The sequence below is a fragment of the Cryptomeria japonica genome, chromosome 10 (assembly GCF_030272615.1).
Source record: "Cryptomeria japonica chromosome 10, Sugi_1.0, whole genome shotgun sequence".
Taxonomy (NCBI): domain Eukaryota; kingdom Viridiplantae; phylum Streptophyta; class Pinopsida; order Cupressales; family Cupressaceae; genus Cryptomeria; species Cryptomeria japonica.
In genome coordinates, this window is record NC_081414.1 from 192,317,631 (window position 1) to 192,338,477 (window position 20,847).

The window sequence follows — 20,847 nt, forward strand, 5'->3', positions numbered from 1 at the left end:
TTCAACATTTTTAGATGTGAAGTTGCAGACATATTTTTATTACTGTTATTTTGAGAAGTAGCAGAAAATCTCTTAACTGAGTGGACTTAACAATCTTATTTGTAAAATCCTCTAGCAAGGTGACATTCTTATTGAGTGTTTGAAATCCTTTAACAAGGTCACTTCTAACAAGGTGAAGATCCTAACAGATTTGAGGGAAATCCCTTAACCGGGTCACATCTAGCAATGTGTTTGTAATCTTTAACAGGATTTGCTTTTAACCAAGAATACTCTAGAAGAGTATATTTCTTAGTGGGTCGGAAATCCCATAGTGGTTTTTCCCTATTTGGGTTTCCATGTTAAATCTGGTGTTATATGCTTGTGATCTTATCTATTTATGGGTCTGCATGCATTACTGTTTTTCTAATAAGGTTATCGAGGTTGAATCTGTTGTTTTTATTGAAGATTAAGTTTGAATGATTCACCCCCCCTCTCATATTGTTAGCTTGGCATCTGTACTAATCATATTTAGTATCAGAACTATCACGAGGTTAGTTATGCTAAGCTTGATGAGTTATTGAAGAATCAAAGGGACACTAGAGACACTAGAGGTCTTGGATTCAATCATGGAGAAAGCTCCAGTACTACAAATCAGGATGAGACATCTGGTTAGAAGGTCCACCTAAATCAGAAATCATTGGTAAGACAACCCAATGGACATAAATTTAATGGTAGATGCTATGTTTGCAATAAGTTTGGTCATATGGAAATTCAATACAGGAATAGAGAAAATTAGAATAATAATTCAGTTCCCAGTTAGTGTTCAAATTATTAAAACTATGCTCATAGGACATAATATTTTAGAATGAATGTGAGATGTCATGCATGTGGAAAGTTTGAACATATGGCTAATCAATTTAAGTAAAGGAATGATCAAGGTTACAGTAAGGCAATTGAGAAGAACAATGTTACTTACTATGCATGCAACAAAGTAGGACATATTGCTAAATTTTGCATAAGCAAGAACCTACTAGCAGGAAGTGATAAATCTAATGAGAAGGGAAAGTAGAAGGTTGATGATATTCGGAAGGAGCATGAGAAGAAGTGGGTTATGAAGTTTGAGGATCAACTAGCAGAATCAAATGCCCCAGATGTTCATTCGGCTGAAGCATATACCCTAGTTACTCAACTGACAGAGCAGGATGTTCCTGCACCTGCAAGAAAATCATCTGATAACTAAAGCATTTGTCTTAGGGGAAGGAAAATTGATGACAGATCTTGCATTGCCCCTGGTAGTGGTCTGAAAGCCTATTTTAGACTTTGGAGAAGTCAGTTTTAAGGTTAACCGACGAAGATTTGTTGGATATTGGATCTGGTTTGGTTTACCGGTAAGTCACTTTATGAGTTATGGTTTGATCATACATCTACTTCATAATCTTTGGTAGTGAATTGGAAATTTGATCCTAGACGTGATGAAGAAATATTTCTTGGTTATTCAAATGAAATTAAAATATATAGATTTTATAACAATAGATTACAAAGAATTGTGGAGAGTGCTAATGTCAAGGTGGATGAGCAGTACAAAGGTCAAATCAAAACTTATAAGAGAGAATCGAAAGTGGAAATGGTTATAACTAAATCAGTAACACCTGTACCAGAACATAATGTTGAACTAGCTGCCCTGACAATATTAGAAAATTCAACAGTAATTAAAGATTAGCATATAGAAATTTGAAGTCAAAAGAATCCTAGGTATGCAAGGTTAAATCATTCAGAAGATCATATAATTGGACAAGAAGAAGGTTGGCAACTGATGAGGTATGCTTAATTTCTTTAATTGAACTGACATCAGTAGATGTAACATGTAAGGATGAATGTTGGATGTAAGCTATGGAAGAGGAATTGGATTAGTTAGAAAAGGACAACACATGGACTTGGATGTTATTGGAACTAGGCTTTATTGGTTTACAAAGGATATTCTCAGAAGGAAGGAATTGATTATGTTGAATCCTTGCTCCAGTAGCTAGGATTTTCATATATTTTCAAGGATTTTTAGGTATGGTTTTTTGTTTATGATGGCTTTATACGTGCATATACAGATTTGGATTGTGTTGGAGATATAGGTAACTTGATAGGAACATTCGGTGAAGTTTTCTCTCTTGGAAAGAAACTTGTTTCATGGATCGGCAAGAATAGTCATGTACTTCCTTATCTACTGCTGAAGCTGAGTATGTTGTTGTTGCTGCTAGCTATACACAGTTCTATGGATGAAGCAAATGTTGAAAGATATAAGGGTAGATTGTAATGAACCTCTAGTTATTCACTATGATAACTCTTCTGCTATTGACATATCAAAGAATCTAGTATTTCAAATTTAGGATAAAGCACATTTCTATCAAGTATAATTTTTTGAAGGAGAAGGTGGAAGTAAATGAATTTAGATTGGTTTATGTGAACACTAAAGAGAATATTGCAGATATCTTCACTAAACCTTTGCCTAAGGAATCATTTGAATACTTCATAGACATATTGGGGACCTCTGCCCCTCTGGTAGAGACTTGAGTGATGTTGATTGGCATCAGTTAGACATGCATTTATCAGAGCTATAATTCATTCTAGATTAATGTGTTGGTGCTACTACTCAGGGGGAGTAGTCAGATGTGTGGTTCAAAGGATTTATGATTTTTCTTTGATGCTTATGTCAGATTTTTGGCATTGATGTCAAAAGGGGGGAGATATTTATGTGACAAACAAAGCTTAATAGGAATATCATTCATAGGGAGAGTTTGGCTTGTTTGTTCAGAACTTCATTGCTATATCATTTTGGGGAGATTGTTGGATGTCTTCCTTTGGGGGAGACTTGTTTGGCATTTTTTGGCACTTGGATGTTTTTCACATCTAGGGTTGCCATCAATGCCAGAGGGGAAAATTGTTGGCAATTTGGAGGAATTGATTATGTGTTGCATTGATGTTTGTGATTGATTTCAACACTAGTTCTAATGTCTACCAAGTTCCGGTAGAGTGGTTGGTTTATGATGTTGATCTAGAGATCTTCTTTGGTATGTTCCAACTATTATAATTGGTTTGGATTGGTTATTCATGTGTTCCTGTTGCATATCACATTCATTTGGTTTGGGATTTGATGATCCAGAAGCTATCATTTGTTCTAGTAAGCCTTTTGGTTACCGATAAGGTTTTTACCGGTAGAGCTTTTTTGAAGATCTTTTGATGAATCCAATAAGTGGTGTTGGTGCGTCTTCTAGAAGATGCTAATGGTTATCATGCTCGCGTTCCATTTGATCAGTGATATTTCATTTGGCTTATGGCGACCTATTTTAGGACCAATGTTATTCTGCTAGGTTATGGACCAGTTTATGTAATGTGTTGGTTGATGCTCCCGATGCGTTACCTGTTGGATTTATTGATTGGTTTATATTGTTTCGATATTAGGATGACTTGGTTTATCATTGGTTTGCAGGATTATGTTATGGATTTATTGTATTATCTTTTAGGTGGCCGACCTAATTGTTTAGGTCCCGAGTTGGTATAAATATGATGTAAGATCTCTTTGTAGATCGTGATATGTGGGTTATGGGATTATCTATGTGTGAATAAAGTTTTAATCTTATGCAAAGGTTTTGGTTGATCATAGGTGATCGAATTGGGTTTGTGTAAGAGGTTTAAGACCTCTGATATTGAGCTTAACCAGAAGTGTACTCAAGCATAGGAGATGCTATTCTTGTAGTTCAATATTCATTCTAGATTGTAGTTTGATGTTTTCTATAGTCAGTGAGACTCCTTTTGTGATGAGCAGTGTGCTCTAGGTTGTTGGCCTTCCTACATGCGCATGCCGCTTATTGTAATATTTATTCATCTGATCAGTGGATAGATGTTGTGGGTCTCCAATCCCACCGTGGTTTTTCCTCATTGAGGTTTTCCACGCATAAATATATGGTATTATGGCACTCATCTTTGTCGTTGCATTGTTACTTATTGTTATATGCTTTTATGTATACTAGTTGCTGAGTTGTTGTGCTAATAAGGTTAAAATTCATCATCTGACAGAACATTGACTCACCCCCCCCTCTCAGTGTTTTTGGATTACAACATAATGATCAAGGTTATATTTATAGATTTTTGGGATATCGATCAATGGTTTAGATCTGATAAGAAAGATTGATGTTTGATGGTTGAGGCTCGATAAGAGAGACTAAATGGGAGTTATCTCCTTTCATGATTGGAATTGATAGATTAGTTAACTGACTTGATTTCTATGTTAGGAGAATTGATAAGTTAGTTAGAAAAAGGTGATTTAGAGTGAAGTAGATTGATTGATTCAATTAGAAAAAGTAATTACAAGTGGAATTCATAGTAAGTGAAATTATTTAATCATGTTCATAGAAGGAAAAATAAAATAAATATTGTATTAATTTTAGAAGATTTTGAATTTCAACATGCGAGTGATGATTAAATAAATTAAGTATTTTATTTAATTATGGAAGACATAATTAGTTAATTAAATATTTAGAATAATTATTTGATTGTGGGAAATAATTAAGGTGCATTAATTAAATAATATAAATTATTTAATTAATATGTGTAAGAGGAAATTGATGTTCATATAATTAAATAACCATGGCTTTTTATTTAATTATCTGGTCAATAGAGAATTAATTAAGTAATTTTTATTATTTAATTAATATTATAAGGATGCTTAGAATAATTAAATAATTAAAAATAATCTAATTGAAGAAAGTGGAGTAAACAAATATTTATGAATTTGAATTAGAAGAATAGGGTTACTTTAATTAAATAATTAAAAGTATTTAATTAATTAAGAGAAATGTTACTAAAATGTCACATCGCAGTGTAAGGATGATTTCAGGTGTCTACTGAGTACATCATGCATTTAATATTTGTATCAAGGGTAGTTGTATCTACCTCATCACACCTTGCCTATATAATCAAGGTTTATGTACATTTGTATTCATATTCAACCATTGTCAATCTATGCAATGTTATGCAAGTTATCTTGTCATTCTCTCTTGTGGAAGCTATTTCATTCTTGTAGGGATCTTGGGGGTGTTGGGGAGTCATCTATGAACTCCTACATGGTATAAAAGCTCTGAGGCTATAGACATCTTACATTCAAGAGTGATCCTATGACATAAAGATCTTGTTGGGTGCAGATTAGGGTTTTAACCTCGCGATTGGATCCATAGTGATTAAGAAAGTCATAGTTGGCTTTTAGTTCCTCAAAATTTGATATCATTTGCAAATTTGGAAAATAACCGAAATAAAGGGTTTCACTTGCAAAAAATTGCCTCCCTAGCTTTTTTTTTTTTTTATAAAATTCTCCTATCTGGGCTATTCTTATTGTAAACTTGAGTTATGTTGAGTTGTGTTGTCATTGGTGTCAAACTTGTCTGGTCTTTGTCATTGATGTCACAGTAGGTTGTTGTAGATGTTTATATATGTGGATGCTGTAGATGGTCTAGCAGTGAGTTCTTAGATGTTTTTGTGTGGTATGGTGGTGATGTTAAGTGATGAGGTGTTTCGGGAAGGATAATGTATTGGAAGTTCCAATGTGTTAGAAACAATATTTATATGCAGGAAAGAACATTAATATATTCATGGAAGAATGCTTTGCATTCCTCCACTTCTTGATGTTCATGACCTGTTTTTCTAGATATAATGTTTATGATAGGTTTATATTTCACTATTAGGTTTCTAAGTCCTTTGTTCCTTAGATGGTAGAGTTAGTTGCTATTTATAATAGTGAGGTCATCTATCAAAACTGCTCTGAGGAATTCTTAATGGCTCTCAATTATGTGGATTCAAATTTTGCAGCCTGGAAGACATGCTCTTTTGGTTTGTGTAGTGCTCAAGTTTAGGTTTTTAGTGCTAGTTTGATTGACAAGTGAAGTTATGTTGTTGTATGTTTGGCATTCTCAATTGTGTTAGCTTTTGATTGACCCAGTTGGTTTATCTTTTTTGGATCATGCTGTTTTGGTCTAGATATGTATTTAAGGTTGAGTTTGGATATTAATATATCTCACTATGGTGTGTGCAGGTTTGTATTAGAAAATATTTTTGGGTCGATTGGTTAATGTGCTTCATTACTTATCTACACATTTTGTTGATGTCGACTTTAGAGGATGTGTTAGTGTATGAAATTCATTGAAATAATTTTAGAAGGATGTGTTGTGACATGTTTTGGTCCCCTTTATCTCCTAGAGTGGATTGCATTATGTGTTATTGGTCTGGGTGGCCTAATTTATGTAATATTATATATTAGGTTTGTGCCTGGCCTAGTTAAAGGTTTTAATGAATGATCGCGTATATATAGATGTATGGTTGTATGAGTTGGTTTATGGAATGCGTGTGAATTGATGTGAAGTGGATGTGAATGAGATGCAAGAATATTTGGTATAATAGAAGTGTGAAAGTTGGTTTGTGAAGAGCTTTGATGATGATATCTTCAGTGTAATAATGTTTGAGGCAGTGGTTGATGTCAGATGTGTTTTCCATGATATTCATCTCTTGACACATTGTCTCAAGGAAAATTTCATGATTAGGAGATCTTGTTCATTTTAATTCATCTATTCACTATACCTTTCAAAAGATAGTGTATTCATTTTGGTAGCTTGCACAATCCTTTCTATCTTGCCTTGAGATAGTAAGTCTCATTGTTGCAAGTCCCTTGTATCTTGCCCTAAGGTTGTCTGCCTTAGTCTTGCAAATCCAATCAGGTGCAGTGAACTCCTTGGCCTTAAGCCTAAACATTGTAATCAATTATTCATACTATGAGTGTGATTCTCACCATGGTTTTTCCTTGTTTAGGGTTTTCTATGTATATATGGTGTTGATGTGTTTACTGTACTTTGTGCTTTCATGTTTCATAATTATAGTAATAAGTTAATTGTGGTTTTAGTCAATTAGAAGTAGATTTTTTTGAGGTTCAAGCTAATTGACCCCACCCCTTCGTAGTCTTGTGTGTTCAACAATTGGTATCAAAACAAGGTTCCTCTTAAAGAAGCTTAACCACTTGAGGAAGATCCAAAATGGTGCAGGAAGTTAATTACAAAGCACCAAAGTTTGATAACATAAATTACTTCTATTGAAAGGAAAATATAGAGTATCATTTGGAATCTCTACTAATTGGAATCTGGGATATTATCAGGATTGGGTATTCTGCTCTGAAAAATGGTCTTTGGACTTTGGATGAGATCAAGACACATGAGAATAATGCAAAGGCTATAGTTGCAATTGTTAGTTTCTTCAGTGATTTAGTATTTGCTAAGGTTATGAGGTTAAAGTCTACTAAACAAATATGGGAGAAGTTGAGTAGTGTATATGAAGGTGATTTGAAGACAAAGCAAGCCAAGTTGACAACTACAAAGCACAAGTTTGATAATTTGAGTGTGTCTAATGATGAGAACATTGAATGCTATCTACATTGAGTAAATGATATTGTGAGTGCAATTAGGGGTATTGGTAGAAAATTAGAATAAAAGTGAAGTTGTGAGAAAAATGATGTTAACATTGCCTAAATGCTACAAACCTAAGTGTTGTCATTTTCAGTAGAAAGACAGATTGTTGATATTCATTAAGGATATTGAGAAGGTTGTTGAAGACTATTTGATATAACTGAAAAAGGATGATAACTATCTTTATAGCATTATTTTGTCATTGATGTCAAGAAATTGATTTTCTGATTCAGTATGATGTTGCCATATCTTGAGGAAATTGATTTGAAGAGAATTAAGTGGTCCGTAAGTGACACATAAAGAATATGAATATGGGGAATAAGTTATTCAATGGGAAACTATTACCGAGTTAGACAATGATGAGATCATGATGTTTAGATTGTTTTGATATCCTACATTTGTTGTTAATTGTAAGGTTAATACTATACTATGTCATCGAGCAAAGAACCTAGTCGGTAAACCTTAAGGAACCTAGTTGGTAAACCCTAAGGTTATCGATATTGGTTAATGAAGGCGGAATGTCTACCAAGTAAAGTTTAGTATTTACCGAGTTGCAACCGAGTTATGACAGAGCACATTGAATGAATACAAGCATTATTTAATGAAGGATAATGATTAGCTAGAAATTTATAAATGATTGGAATGCCACACATGAAGTTGGTTAAAGGATCTATGGCAATGAAAGATCGACAGGAAGATCTACAGCTCAGATTGAACCACAAATACCTTGCACAAATTCCAAGAAAGGAATGCAAGTCCCGAGGCAAGGTAAAACGTTTTCAGATCGAAAGATGCATTGAACCTAGTCAAGTGTGAAGATCTGATGGCTAAGATTGATCATGGGAAATGTGATCAAAGGAGATTAAGCAGTGAGAATCGTTTATAAATAAGAAATTGTTGGTAAACAATGCATGTGGGCAAGTGTAAGCACAGGGATGCTACATAGTGATTACCGAGCATAGAAGCTTGAAGATCTGTTTTGAAAAATAGAGTAAGGAGCCTAGTAGAAGACTAGATAAGTCTTATGACAAGATTGTTTTGAGCAAATAAGAATCTGCTTTAGCATTTTAGATGTGAAGTTGCAGATATATTTACTATTGTTGTTTATTCTGAATAACAGAGAAATCTCTTAACCGAGTGGACTTAACAGTCTTATTTGTAAACCCTCTAGCAAGGTAAAATTCTAAATGATTGTTTGAAATCCTTTCACAAGGTCACTTCTAACAAAGTGAAGATCCTAACAGATCTGAGGGAAATCCCTTAACCGGGTCACATCTAGCAATGTGTTTGTAATCTTTAACAGGATTTGCTTTTAACCGAGCATATTCTAGAAGAGTATATTTCTTAGTGGGTCCAAAATCCCGCAGTGGTTTTTCCCTATTTGGGTTTCCATGTTAAATCTAGTTTTATGAGTTTCATGATGATTATATGTTTATGAGTTTGCATGTTTAGTAGTTTTTGGTTATATTGCTGAAGTATCTATTACCGAGGTTGAATCTGTTGATTTTATGGAAGTTTAAGTTTGTATGATTCACCCCCCCTCTTATCTTGTTAGCTATTGGCATCAGCTCTTTACATTGAGTAGTAGAACTATCAATTGGTATTAGAGCTTTGGACTCCAGAAGGAAAAGTTTAAAGGTACTTGAGGCAAAGATATGAAGATGTATAAAAGAGATGCACCAAAGCTTAACAAGTCAAGTTTCTCCACATAGCAGAAAAGGATGAAGCTGCATTTATTAGGAATTGGAGAATATGCTACATATTATCTGGAAAATGATTACACTGCACCAAGCACCAACCCAATGACCTTGGAAGAGATAAAGGCAAAGCAAGAACATATTAAAGCTATGATTGAAATAACATCAGCATTGACCGACTCAGAGTTTAATGACCTAGAAGGCTGTAATGATGCAAAAGCAATGTAGACTAAGCTCATATTTATGTATGGCGGTGATGAACATGTTCAAAGAGAAAAAGTAGATAGTCTAAGAGGATAGCTTGAATCCATGAGAATGAATGAAGGTGAGAAAATAACTCAATATAGTACAAGGCTAAAGGAGACTGTAAATCAAATTAAAGGAGTTGGAGGAGCTATTGAAGAAAAAGATATAACAAGTAAGTTGTTGAGAACCCTTCTACCAGCTTATGCCATTCGAGTCTCTGCAATCAATGAATTGAGGTCTGTACCTAACATGCCAGTTTCTTTGGGTGCTACTATTGGTAAGCTACCTGCATTTGAGTTAAGTAATTTTGATAACAGTGGGTCTTTGGTAAATAAAGTAGAATCTGCATTCAGTTCTTCTCATCTTGATGAATCTGATGATTACAATGATAGAATGAGTAAGTACTCTGAAGGGGATCACAGTGGAGAAAGTGAAAGATTTCGCAAGAACATGGAAAAGGTGCACAAACTGTATGAGGAAATCAAGAAGCAAGAAGAGTTTGAAGCACTATTAGAGAGAAGGTTACCGAGAGGCAAAGGTAAGTATAAAGGAAAGCTACCTTTGAAATGTTTCAATTCTGATAAAATAGGACATATGGCCTCTGACGCCCTCCTAAATGACACAAGGTTAGTCTAAGATCAAACAACACAAAACACACAAGATGTTAGAGTTAGTCAATCAAAGACTAAATCTATGAAGGCATTCCAAAGGAGACACTAAAAACATGCTAATGAATCTAACTAAAGAAGTAAGACAATGAGATATCTCCAACTATCTCTTAACATGATATTAGCTCCTTTCTCCCTTGTTCCTCTCCTCTCCAAGTTCCAAAATAGTGTAGCTCTCAGCAGCTTTTTGCACTATGGATGCTTATGGAGGATTGAGATTGTAGTATAGCTCCAAACATGAAATGAAAAGCTAATACTAAAATGATATATTTTAACCAAAAGACAAAAGATTAGATTGTTTATGCTAAATGCTCTCTAAAATGGCTATAGTCTAAATGCTTACAAGTTTTCAGGATCTGGATTATGAAGGAATGGGCTCTATTTATAGGAAAAATGGAGCAATGGATGGCCAAGATTGAAGGGTTTAATCAAGGGTCAAGCTTGAAAGTTGGGGATCCATGTGCACAATTTGCACCAATGAAATGGTGACAAGTGTCAACATAGGATTGGGTTGAGAGAAGAGGTTGGAGGCATTAAAGCCCTGATAAGACCTCATGGTTATCTAAAGGCTAAGGGTCAAGTCTAAATTAAGATTACCCACTGGATTAAGAGTTAATCCAAGGATAAACCTTTGTGCAAATGATTAAGAGATAATCATGGTCAAAGCATTAAAGGCTTGATGAGACCCTTGGGTTGGGTAGAGGTTGAGTCAAAACAAATGTTTTAACCATGTGGGAAGGTTTGAATTAACCATTAATGGTTATTGGAGACTTTGGGGATTAAGTGGTTGAAGGTTGAAAGCCTTTAAAGGTTATCAAAGGCTTTGAGCCATTTAGTGGTTGAAGACTTGAAGCCTTTAATGGTTATCAAAGACTTTGAGGTTTTGAGAAGTGACTTCCTTTTGCTTAGGGATGTGACAAAGTTTAGAGGATGGATTAGGCTAATTAGGAAGGGGTTAGAAGAATCTAGAAGGGGATTAGATTTTGCAAGTGGATTTGGTGGGTGAGGGAAAATAGGATTTTATTAAAATAAAAATTCATTTATTTCAAAATGTGTGCAAGTTGCATTTGTAGGAAAATGCAAGGGGGGGGGGGATAATGATTTAAATAAATATTTTATTTAATTTATTTAAAAGAGGAATAGGGGGATTTAATTAAATAAATAGATTTTATTTATTTAATTGAATGGAATTTGATTTAATGAATTAATTAAAATAAATTGAATAATTTATTTAATTAATAGAAGAATGTTTGGGGATGAATTAATTAAATATTAATTTAATTAACTGATGGCTAGTGGATTTTTAATCAAATAAATACAAAATATTCATTTAATTAAAATGGACAGATTTGTGTGACTACAGCCTCTAACTGTCCTGATAGAGAATCTACTGAAAAAAGAGATTACCAAGAAGACAAACTGAGAGACAACCAATACAGAGGACACCGAGACTTCAGAAGGAGAGATAGAAAGACATGCTTAATAGCTGATGAGGAATCCAATGATGACAAGTCTGATGAAAATGATATTGAGGAAGTTGTTTATGTGGCAATTAAAGATGGATCTGATGAAGAAAGGTATGAGAGAAAGCCCTAGTATCTCACATAAATAATAATGATTCTTGGATCATAGACAGTGGATGCTCACATCAAATGACAGGTGATAAACACAAATTTGTTAAATTAGAAGACTATGATGGAGGCTATCTAAGATTTGGTAATGCTGCACCATGTCCAGTGAAAGGTAAAGGATCTATAACACTTCTTGACAATGCTAAATGTGATGATGTATACTCGGTTGAAGGATTGAAATACAATTTGTTGAGTGTAGCATAGCTAAACAATACAGGTTACCAAATAGAATTTCAAAAAGGAATTGTCAAAGTTCATGACAAGCATGGAAAGTTAGTTGCTACTAGGACACAAACAAAAGGTAATACATTTCATCTTGATTCAACTCGGAACAAATGTCTTTATGCAAAGATAGATGATACACGGTTATGGCATAAAAGGTTTTGTCATGTTAATTTTGATAATCTGATCAAAATAAGTAAGAAGCACTGAGTAAGAGGTCTATCGAGTTTGGAAAAACCTAAGAATGCTATGTGCCGAGGATGCCATATGGGTAAGATGACAAGATCAAGCTTTGCAAGTAAGTCCTACACTTCTAAAGGAATTCTAGATCTAGTACACACTAATCTTTGTGGCCCTATGAAAGTTTAAAGTTATTATGGTGATAAGTATTTCATATTATTTGTGGATGATTACTCAAGGATGATGTCAGTCATGTTTTTAAAAGAAAAATCCGAAGCTTTTCTAATGTTCAAATGGTACAAGGCAAGAGTTGAAAATGAAACAGGAAGGCAACTGAAATGTCTTAGATCTGATGGAGGAGGAGAGTTCACTTCTGATGAATTTAACTTATACTGCAATGATCATGGTATAAAATGGCAAGTGTCTGCACTGAGAACACCTCAGTAAAATGGGATAGCTGAGAGAAGGAACAGATCAATTGTGGATTGTGCCAGAACCTTAATGATAGAAAAGAGGGTACCTCAAACATTTTGGAGAGAAGCAATCAACACTGCAGTTTACATCCTGAACTGAGTTCAATTGAAAAAAGGAACTATGAAGACACCATATGAGATCTGGTATGACAAGAAACCTAATGTAAGTTATTTTAAAATCTTTGGAAGTAGATGCTATGTTCACAAAGATGACAGAAATGGAAAATTTGATTAGAAAAGTGAGGAAGGAACATTTCTTGGTTATTCTTCTAGAAGTAAAGCATTTAAATGTCTGATAAAATCATCTAACAAAATAGTAGAAAGTGCAAATGTGAAAATTGATGAATTTTCAGAAAGAAATGATGAAGGAAACTCCAAAGAACTAGAAGATTATGAAGAATTTGTGTATGTTCAACCGAGAAGTCCTTTCGAGAAAACTACTAAAGAAAATGAAGATAATGTCCAGTTATTGAGTGATGAAGAAGATCATACAGAGTCTACCGAGCCTATATTAGCCAAATATGTCAGAAGACAACATGCATCAAGTCAGATTATAGGAGATAAGGATGATCCAATGATGACAAGGAACAAACTAAGACTGAACACATGTCTGATTTCTAAATTTGAACCGAGAATAGTAAAAGAGGCATTTAGTAGTGAAGATTGGGTAAATGCTATGATAGAAGAGATTGATCAAATCAAGAAGAATGAGACATGGACACTGATCCCAAGATTGAAGGACAAAAATGTAATAGGTACAAAGTGAATTTTCAAAAACAAGCTAAATGAAAAAGGTGAGGTCATTCGCAACAAAGCAAGACTAGTTTGCAAAGGTTATGCTCAAGAAGAAGGAATATATTATGGTGAAACTTTTGCACCTGTGGCTAGACTTGAGGGAGTAAGAACATTGTTGGCATATGCTGCTTTCAAAATTTTCAAGGTATATCAAATGGATGTTAAATCTGCATTTTTGAATGGTATTCTAGAAGAAGAAGTTTACATTGAACAACCTGAAGGATTTGTTGAAGACAAGAATAAAGATCAGGTATGTAAATTGAACAAAGCTTTATATGGTTTGAAGCAAGCACCTAGAGCATGGCATGAGAGATTACACTCTTATTTGATCAAGATTGGTTTTATAAGGACAAGTGAAAATAGCAACATGTACATGAAGAGTGATGAGAGCAATGGAATACTGATCTCAGCCATATTTGTTGATGATATTATATTTTGTGGTAATGACTCCTTATGCAAGAACTTTGGAAATGAAATGAGCAAAGAATTTGAGATGTCATTAATCGGTGAGATAAAGTATTTTATATGTTTACAGATACTGCAAATGAAAGATGAAATTTTTATTACTCAATCCAAGTACATAAAGGAAATCTTGAAGAAATTTGGAATGGAGGAATCTAAATCGGTAAGTACTCCTATGACTACCAACTGTAAACTATCAAAGAATGATGAATCTGCATTTGTTTATGAGATACTTTACCGATCTATGATTGGAAAGTTGCAATATGTTGTGCATAGTAGACCTGATATAGCACATGCAGTAGGTATTGTTGTGAGATTCTCTGCAAATCCCAAGGAAACTCATATGAGAACAATCAAGAGAATTTTTAGATACTTGAGAGGCACTGAAGATTACGGCTTAGTATATGAAAAGAGACATGATTTTGATTTAAAAGTTTATACTGATGCTGATTGGGCAGGCAATATAGATGATAGGAAAAGCACAAGTGGCAGAGCTTTTTTTTAAGGATAAAGACTAGTAAGTTGGCTTAGCAAGAAACAAGGATGTATTTCACAGTCAATAGCAGAAGCTGAATATGTTGTTGTAGCATTGAATTGTACCAATATAGCATGGATCAAACAACTGCTAGAAGGTATAAATGAAAAATTTACCAAGCCAGTAACTATATTATGTGATAATACTAGTGCCATTAACATTTCAAAGAATCTAGTGATGCACTCTAAGACAAAGCATATATCTATAAAGTATCATTATCTCAGAGAAGAAGTTCAAGAGAAGAAAGTTGTGTTGGAATATATCAGTTCAAAGGAGCAATTAGTAGACATCTTCACCAAGCCACTGCCAAGGGACACTTTTGAGTATCTCAGAAGCAAGTTAGGGGTCCTACCCCTATCTTCTACTCACTGACCGAGTTCGGTGAAAGCATCAATTCGATGAATCTATAGAATATTATTTGTGGATTGATGTTGATTTACACTTTAGGAGGTCACCTAAAGTTGTGCAAGAAATAGTGAATAGAGACAAGTTGCTCTGACCGAGACTAAGATGATACACAACAAGGCAAATCACCTCACAGAGGAAGAATTCATGATTTAGTTCTTTTACTTTTTGGCATTGTTGTCAAAGGGGGAGAAGACTAAATGTTAAAATCCTAAATAAACAAGATAACAAAAGACTAATGACAGGGGGAGAAGACTTTCTGAAGAAGTCTATAGCTCAAGGATAACAAGAGGAGTTCAACAGCAATCTGAATCTGAATCAATTTGAATATCTTGTTGGTATTATCATTTAATTATTGGTTTTGCCATCAATGCCAAAGGGGGAGATTGTTGGCATTTTCAGTAGAAAGACAGATTGTTAATATTCATTAAGGATATTAAGAAGGTTGTTGAAGACTATTTGATATAACTGAAAAAGGATGATAACTATCTTTATAACATTATTTTGTCATTGATGTCAAGAAATTGATTTTCTGATTCAGTATAATGTTGCCATATCTTGAGGAGATTGATTTGAAGAGAATTAAGTGGTCGGTAAGTGACATAGAAAGAATATGAATAAGGGGAATAAGTTATTCAATGGGCAGCTATTACCGAGTTAGACAATGATGAGATCATGATGTTTAGATTGTTTTGATATCCTACATTTGTTGTTAATTGTAAGGTTAATACTATACTATGTCACCGAGCAAAGAACCTAGTCAGTAAACCCTAAGGTTATCGATATCGATTAATGAAGGCGAAATGTCTAAAGAGTAAAGTTTAGTATTTACCAAGTTGCAACCGAGTTATGATAGAGCACATTGAATGAATACAAGCATTATTTAATGAAGGATAATGATTAGCTAGAAATGTATAAATGATTGGAATGCCGCACATGAAGTTTTTTAAAGGATCTATGGCAATGAAAGATCGACAGGAAGATCTACAGCTCAGATTGAACCGCAATAACCTTCCACAAGTTCCAAGAAAGGAATGCAAGTCCCGAGACAAGGTAAATTTTTTTCAGATCGAAAGATGCATTGAACCTAGTCAAGTGTGAAGATCTGATGGCTAAGATTGATCATGGGAAATGTGATCAAAGGAGATTAAGCAGTGAGAATCATTTATAAATAAGAAATTGTTGGTAAACAATGCATGTGGGCAAGTGTAAGCACAGGGATGCTACATAGTGATTACCGAGCATAGAAGCTTGAAGATCTGTTTTGAAAAATAGAGTAAGGAGCCTAGAAGAAGACTAGATAAGTCTTATGACAAGATTGTTTTGAGAAAATAAGAATCTGCTTTAGCATTTTAGATGTGAAGTTGCAGATATATTTACTACTATTGTTTATTCTAAATAAAAGAGAAATCTCTTAACCGAGTGGACTTAACAGTCTTATTTGTAAACCCTCTAGCAAGGTAACATTCTAAATGAGTGTTTGAAATCCTTTCACAAGGTCACTTCTAACAAAGTGAAGATCCTAACAGATCTGAGGGAAATCCCTTAACCGAGTCATATCTAGCAATGTGTTTGTAATCTTTAACAAGATTTGCTTTTAACCAAGCATACTCTAGAGGAGTATATTTCTTAGTGGGTCCGAAATCCCACAGTGGTTTTTCCCTATTTGGGTTTCCACGTTAAATCTGGTGTTATGAGTTTCATGATGATTATATGTTTATGAGTTTGCATGTTTAGCGGTTTTTGGTTATATTGCTGAAGTATATATTACCGAGGTTGAATCTGTTGATTTTATGGAAGTTTAAGTTTGTATGATTCACCCACCCCTCTCATCTTGTTAGCTATTGGCATCAACTCTTTACATTGAGTATCAGAACTATCACTAAGAAGCATGCCATTGAAGAAAGTCATGATATGGAAAAATACATTGAATCAAATCTATGTCTCGCTTTGTACTTTTGAGATTGCTAAGCTAGATGATTTATAAAAGAGAAGAAAGAAATAGCATTCAAAGTTACCAAGAAGATTGAATATGAACTTGAACCAAGCAATGACATGGATGAGATAGAAGCAAATTTCATGAGAAGACTAAAGAAATGCTTCAAAAAATACAAAGGTAATTTACCCTTCAAGTGTTTCAATTGTGGTGGAATTGGGCATTATGCTTCTAGATGCACTTACAAGGAATATTATGGTAAGAGATCTGATGATGATAACAAGGAAAATGGAAGTTACAAATAAAACAATATAAATAAAAGAATAGATGATAAACACAGGCCTAAGAAGGATTTATATTCAATGGAAACTTGTTCATCTAAAGAAGAGGATGGTGTTGACTCAAATAAAGAATCATTGTCTTTAGCTATAGAGGAGAAGAATAATGAAAGGTCTGGAAATCTAGAAAATATGAAGAACAATGAAAAACCAGTAATTGTGAAAATTACATTGCATGCAAAAGTAGAGCCTAAATTGTGGATAATTGATTTCAGATGTTTGAATCTTATGATAGGTGATAAAGAAAATTTCATTGATTATGAGAAATATGATGGTGGATCTATAAATTTTGTAGTCGAGGAAGTTGCACCTATTTGTGGTAAAGGAACTATTTCCATTGAAGGTAAGCATAAGACTAGTGATGGTTATTATGTTAAGGGTCTAAGACATAATTTGTTGAGTGTGATTCGAATATGTAGTAAGGGTTATAAGCTCATATTTCATGGATTCAAATGTGAAATTAGAAAAGGAATGTTTGGGATATTAGTTGTAGAAGGTCTAAGAACTAATGACAATGTCTACTATGTGAAGGATAATAGTGGAAACAATTGTTTGTTGGCACAAGGCAAAGAATGTTGATTGTGGCACAAAAGGATGGGACATATCAACATGTTGATAATATGGTGAAGATCAGTTATACTCATATTGTGAGAGTTTTGCTAAAGATTATCAAACTTGTTGATACTATGTGCAAGGAATGTCAGTTGGGAAAGCAAACAAAGGGGAGATTCACGAACAAGGAGTATTCTTCATCAAAGATTTTGGAACTAGTTTATACAGATCTACGTGGACCTACAAGGACAAGAGGATTGAATGGTGAAAGGTATTTTATGTTTCTTATTGATAATTATTCTAGAATGGGCATGAGCTTCTTTCTTGATAGAAAAGATTGAAGCATTAGATAAGTTTAAAGTATTCAAGTCTATGGTTGAGAATTAAGTAGATTCTAAGATCGCATGTTTAAGGTCTGATAGAGGAGAAGAGTTTGTATGAAATGAATTTTGATAGATTATGTGAAGAATGTGGTATTAGAAGACATTTTTTTGCACCTAGGACTCCTCAACAAAATGGAGTTGTTGAAAGAAAGAATAGGAACATTTTTCAAATGGCTAGAACTATGTTGAAGGATGCTAACCCACCTAATAATGTGTACTAGAAAGAAGCTATGAATATTGTTTTTTACATTATGTTATCCTTAATTTTAGCGCGAGCAAAAATTGAGGGTACCCCATAAATTTTGGCTCATTTGTGGTTTTTTGTGCTCTATTTTCGCTTTACAAGACATTTTTGTCATCATAAGTGCGTTTTTTCCCTTGTTTACACCTTTTCACTTTTATGTGAAGTTTAGGTGTAAATTGGGTTTACAAACCCGATTTTCACTTCTCTTTTCTTGTTTCACCTTATTGGTACAAATTAGGTTTGTAAACTTGATTTACACCTTATAGGTTCAAATTGGGTTCACAAACCCGAATTGCACTTATTTATTACACTTTAAGTTATTTATGGTTTTCTTGGAGAGTTTGTTTAGGAGTCTTTTACTTTGTTTTTAAGACTTATTTATCCTCTTTTTAACATTATTTTAATCTTTCCCAAGTTAATTTTGAAGCTGGAGGGAGAATATTTCAACTTCACATTTTGGGTATGTGTTCTTTCTTCCCTCTTGTTAGGGTTTTTTAAACCATTTTTTGATTGTTTTTTAGATTTCTGTATGATCTTTATGATAGTTCTGATACTTAATATAAGTACAGATCCAATAGCCAACAAGATGAGAGGGAGGGTTGAATCATACAAACTTAATCATCCATAAAAACATCAGATTTAACCTCGGTAACATATATATCAGTCATATAACCAAAAACTGTCAAACATGCAAACTCAAAAGCATATGAGCAATATAAACCTCATAACACCAGATTTAACATGGAAACCCAAATAGGGAAAAACCACTATGGGATTTCAGACCCACTAAGAAATATACTCTTCTAGAGTATGCTCAATTAAAAGCAAATCCTGTTAAAGATTACAAACACATTGCTAGATGTGACCCGGTTAAGGGATTTCCCTCAAATCTATTAGGATCTTCACTTTGTTAGAAGTGACCTTGTCAAAGGATTTCAAACACTCAATCAGAATGTCACCTTGTTAGAGGATTTACATATAAGACTGTTAAGTCCACTCGGTTAAGAGATTTCCTGTCACTTTCACAAAATAATAGTAATACAATCTATCTGCAACTTCACATCTAAAATGCTAAAGCAGATTCCTATTTGTTCAATATAATCTAGACATAGAACTAATCTTGTCTATCTGTTGGGCATCAATACTCTGTTATTCTAACAGGTCTTCAAGCTTCTGTGCTTGATAATCACTATGTAGCATCCCTGTGCATACACTTGCCCACATACATTGTTTATCAACAGTTTCCTATTTATAAACAATCTTCTAACCGCTTAATCTCCTTGATCACATTTCCCATGATCAATCATAGCCATCAGATCTTCAATCTTGTCCAGGTTCATTGTATCTTTCGATCTGAAAATGTTTTACCCCGCCTTGGAACTTGCACATTCACCTTGGAACTTGTGTTAGGGTAATGCGGTTCAATTTGAGCTGTAGATCTTCTTGCCGACTTTCCATTGCCTTAGATTCATTTAACAAACTTCTTTCACGTCTTGTCAATCATTGATCCGCTCTAGCTCATCAGCTTCTTTCATTAAATATCACATGTAAACATTTAATGCATTATGTTATAGCTCAGTTACAACTCGGTGAATACTAAACTTCACTCAGTAGACATTCTGTCTTCATTAACTGACTGCGATAACCTTAGGGTTTACCGACTAGGTTCCTTAGGGTTTACCGATTAGGTTCTTTGCTTGATAACATAGTATAGTATTAACCTTTACATTTTACAACATATGTATGATGTTAAAACAATCTAAAATATCAATATCTCATCATTGTCTAACTCGGTAGTAGTTGCCCATTGAATAACTTATCCCCTTATTCATCATATTCTTTCCTGTGTCTTTACCGACTTCTTTATAATCTTCATATCATATTTCTTAAGATATGGCAACATCATATTGAATTAGAAAATAAATTTCTTGACATCAATGACAAAATAATAATATTAAGACAGTAATCATCAACAACCTTCTCAATATCCTTATAATGTAATATTGCCAACACTTTACTAGTTCTTCTTGATTGACATTTCACTAGGATCTTATGATCTTGAGCGATCTCCATCTGTTTACCTTATTTTATCCCATGTTGCATGGCGAGGTCGTAGGCCCAACATGCACAATTGAGTGGTTCATGGCGGGTATGCGATCTCACCACGATACCATATAATCCTTTCATGTTATGCCTTATGCTATTTTATATGTTGTGGTGTGAGATGGAGGCTGTAGGCCTGCCACATACCACACAGTGGTGTGTGGCGGGTCTGCGACTTGCACTTCACACCACAAGTTTTTACCTTGCATATTATTGTTTGCATTGCCCACTGTGGTGTTGGTGGCAGTGTCATAGGTCTGTGACCCTAACCAACACCACCACCTCCATTTTATATATGTTGTGATACCAATAACGTGGTGTTGGGTGAGGCTATAGGCCCACCACACACACGCGGTGGTGTGTGACAAGTTTGCAACCCCGCTCACCACCATCGATTATTCCTTCACTTCCTATAAACCAAACACGGTGTTTGGTGGGTTCGTAACCCCGCCAACCACCGATTGATCTTCCTTTTCTTTGAGGTGTTAGATGGGTTTATAAACATTCC